This window comes from Sapajus apella, unplaced genomic scaffold, assembly GCF_009761245.1.
Source record: "Sapajus apella isolate SASKATOON/1434 unplaced genomic scaffold, GSC_monkey_1.0 scaffold66, whole genome shotgun sequence".
Classification (NCBI taxonomy): domain Eukaryota; kingdom Metazoa; phylum Chordata; class Mammalia; order Primates; family Cebidae; genus Sapajus; species Sapajus apella.
This window is the reverse complement of record NW_022437006.1, coordinates 9,963,274-9,967,886: the sequence shown is the minus strand read 5'-3', so window position 1 is coordinate 9,967,886 and position 4,613 is coordinate 9,963,274.

Here is a 4,613-nt window from a genome sequence, read left to right as displayed (position 1 = left end):
CTCCAGTCTGCGTGACAGAGCCAGGACCTTAAGAAAAAAAAAAAGGGTTTTTTAAATAGTGCTGCAGGAGGATCCAAGATGGCCGTATAGGAACAGCTCAGGATTGCAGCTCCCAGTGAAAGCGCAGAGGGTGAGTGGACGCCGCATTTTTATTGCCCACAGACTAGGAAATTCCCAGGTGGAGGAGCTCCACAGGTGACCTGCGCGGCTGTTTCGGCCAGCGTGGCTGTGCCAGCCGGCGCCGCTGCTTTGCCCCGCGCTACTGCTTTGTCGGTGCCCCGGAGCAGCGGTTCTCCGTACAAAATACACTGGTCTGGATGCCCTTTTAGCTGGCGATTGGAGCCACGGGAAGTCTTCCATTCGTCTGTTTAAAAAGGGGACGGAGCAGAGAACCAGGACAGTAGATTCCAGGGCAAAAAAAAAAAAAAAAAAAAAAACGCCACAAACCTCAGTGCCACTGTTTAAGCTAGCGCAGTGAGTGGCCACAGGGGAAAACAAACAGACCCCGGCACCTCTTCAACAGGCAACTGGAACACCAATGTAAAAAAGGCTCTGAGGCAGGGAGCCAGGCGATCAGGCTCGGCTGGTCCCACCCCCACAAAAGAACAGCAACCAGAAACTCTGGATTGAGACTTTCACAGCAAGCGCAGCTGAACCTGGGACGGTCCAGCTCTGTGGGGGAGGGGCGTCCGCCATTACCGAGGCAGCCTGCCAGGACGGAGGAAGTCAGCCAATGCTGAGGCAGCCCGCCATTGCCAAGGCAACCCGCCACAGCAGAGAGACTCTGCCTCAATAGAGGCGGGCCACCATCACCAAAGCAGTTCTAACTACACCCATATAAACAGGACTGCAGGGAAGTTCACTCGGCAGCTGGGCGGAGCCAACAGCAGCTCAGCAAAGCCTCTACAGGCCGACAGTGACTAGGCTGCCTCCTTGCTGGGCAGGGCAGGTCTGAAGGAAAAAAAAAAGAAGGCAGCAGCATAACGGAAACTCATAAATAAAGCCCTAAATCCCTGGGACAGAGCACCTGGGAACAAAAAGCAGTTTATCAGTTCTGCTGCAGCAGACCTAACCGTACCTGCCCAGCAGCTCTGACTGAACAACAACAGAGCTCACAGCTCACCATTTGAGCTCCTATAAAGAAGAGACCGTCTCCTCAAGCAGCTCCCTGACCCCTATATATCCAAAGAACCACCTGATAAAGGAGAGATCAGATTGACATTAGGCGGGTATCCTTCTGGGACAAAGATAGCAGAAGAAGAAAACTGGTAACAACCCTTACTGTTGAGCAGCTGCTGCAGGTGAACCCCAGGCAAGCAGGGCCTGGAGTAAACCTCAGCAGACCTACAGCAGAGGGGCCAGACTGTCAGAAGGAAAACCAAGAAACAGAAATAACCTCATCATCAACAAACAGAATGTCAATCTGAAAGATTTGAGACCCAATCTGAAAGACAGCAACTACAAAGTTGACAGGTGGATAAATCCTTAAAGATGGGAAGAAACTAGTGCAAAAAAGATGAAAACACCCGAAACCAGAACACCTCTCCTCCTAACACCTCTCCTCCTACAAGGGATCACAACTCCTCACCAGCAAGGGAACAAGGTTGGAGGGAGAACGAGTGTGATGAAATAACAGAATCAGACTTCAGAAGGTGGGAGTAAGAAACTTTTGTGAACTTAAAGAACATGTTGTAACCAAATGCAAAGAAACTAAGAACCTTGAAAAAAGATTTGACGAAATGCTAACGAGAATGGACAAAATAGGAATATAAGTGAATTGATGGAGCTGAAAAACGCAACACAAGAACTTCGCGAAGGATGCGCAAGTACCAACAGCCGAATTGCCCAAGCAGAAGAAAGGATATCAGAGGTCGAAGATCAACTCAATGAAATAAAACGGGAAGGCAAGACTGGAGAAAAAGGTAAAAAGGAATGAACAAAATCTCCAAGAAATGTGGGACTATGTGAAAAGACCTAATCTACGTTTGATAGGTGTACCGGAATGCAACGAAGACAATGAATCCAAGCTGGAAAATACTCTTCAGGATATTATCCAGGAAAACTTCCCCAACCTAGCAAGGCAGGCAAACATTCAAGTCCAGGAAATACAAAGAACTCCACAAAGATATTCGTCAAGAAGAGCAACCCCGAGGCACATAATCGTCAGATTCACCAGGGTTGAAATGAAGGAGAAAATACTAAGGGCAGCCAGAGAGAAAAGTCGGGTTACCCATAAAGGGAAGCCCATCAGACTCACAGCAGATCTCTCAGCAGAAACCCTACAAGCCAGAAGAGAGTGGGGGCCAATATTCAACATCCTTAAAGAAAAGAACTTTCAACCCAGAATCTATCCAGCCAAACTAAGCTTCATAAGTGAAGGAAAAATAAAATCCTTTGGGAACATGCGAGTACTCAGAGATTTCGTCACCACCAGGCCAGCTCTACAAGAGCTCCTGAAAGAGGCTCTACACAGATAAAGGAACAACAAGTACCAGCTCAACTAAAGGGCAAAACACCCAGCTAGCACCAAAATGGCAGTATCAAATTCGCACATAACAATATGAACCCTAAATGTACATGGACTAAATGCCCCAATCAAAAGACACAGACTGGCAAATTGGATAAAAAGCCAAAACTCATTGGTGTGCTGTATCCAGGAAACCCATCTCACATGTAAGGATACACAAAGGCTCAAAATAAAGGGATGCAGGAAGATTTACCAAGCAAATGGAGAGCAAAAAAAAAGCAGGAGTTGCAATTCTCATCTCTGATAAATTAGACTTTAAAGCAACAAAGATCATAAGAGACAAAGAGGGACAATACATAATGGTAAAAGGATCAATGCAACAAGAAGAGCTAACGATCCTAAATATATACACACCCAATACAGGAGCACCCAGATACATAAGGCAAGATCTTAATGACTTACAAAGAGACTTAGACTCCCACACAATAATAATGGGAGACTTTAACACCCATTGTCAACATTAGACAGATGAACCAGACAGAAAATTAACAAGGATATCCAGGACTTGAACTCAGACCTGGACCAAGCAAACCTAATAGACATTTACAGAACTCTCCACCCCAAATCCACAGAATATACATTCTTCTCAGCACTACATCACACCTACTCTAAAATTGACCACATAATTGGGAGTAAATCACTCCTCAGCAAATGCAAAAGAAGGGAAATCATAACAAACAGTCTCTCAGACCACAGCGCAATCAAGTTAGAACTCAGAATTCAAAAACTAACCCAGAACCGCGCAGCTTCATGGAAACCGAACAACTTGCTCTCTTGAATGTTGACTGGATAAACAATGAAATGAAGACAGAAATAAAGAGGTTCTTCGGAACCAACGAGAATGAAGACACAACATACCAGAATCTCTGGGACACATTTAAAGCAGTCTCTAGAGGAAAATATATAGCAATAAGTGCCCACATGAGAAGCAAGGAGAGATCAAAAATGGACACCCTATCGTCAAAACTGAAAGAGCTAGAGGAGCAAGATCAAAAAAGACTTTGAGAACTCTAGCAGAAGACAAGAAATAGCTAAGATCAGAGCAGAACTGAAGGAGATAGAGACACAAAAAACCCTTCAAAAAAAATCAATAAATCCAGGAGCTGGTTTTTTGAAAAGATCAACAAAATAGACCACTAGCCAGATTAATAAAAAAGAAAACAGGGAATAACCAAATTGATGCAATAAAAAACGATAAAGGGGATATCACCACAGATTCCACAGAAATTCAAACCATCATCAGAGATTATTACAAACAACTCTATGCACATAAACTAATAAACCTGGAAGAAATGGATAAATTCCTAGACACTTGCCTCCTCCCAAGCCTAAACCAGGAAGAAGCTGAAACCCTGAACAGACCCATAACAGGGTCTGAAGTTGAGGCAGCAATTAAGAGCTTACCACCCAAAAAAAGCCCAGGTCCAGATGGGTTCACAGCCGAATTCTACCAGACATACAAAGAGGAGCTGGTACCATTCCTTCTGAAACTATTCCAAACAATACAAAAAGAGGGAATCCTTCCCAAATCATTTTATGAGACCAACATCATCCTGATTCCAAAACCCGGCAGAGACTCAACAAGAAAAGAAAACTTCAGGCCAATATCCATGATGAACATAGATGCAAAAATCTTCAATAAAATACTGACAAGCCGATTGCAACAGCACATCAAAAAGCTTATCCACCATGATCAAGTAGGCTTCATCCCGGGGATGCAAGGCTGGTTCAACATACGCAAGTCTATAAACGTAATTCACCACATAAACAGAACCAAAGACAAAAACCACATGATTATCTCAATTGATGCAGAGAAGGCCTTTGACAAAATTCAACAGCCCTTTATGCTAAAAACACTCAATAAGCTAGGTATCAATGGAACGTATCTCAAAATAATAAAAGCTATTTATGACAAACCAACAGCCAATATCATACTGAATGGGCAAAAACTGGAAGCATTCCCCTTGAAATGTGGCACCAGACAAGGATGCCCTCTCTCACCACTGCTATTCAATATAGTATTAGAAGTTCTAGCCAGAACAATCAGACAAGAAAAAGAAATAAAGGGCATTCAAATAGGAAAGGA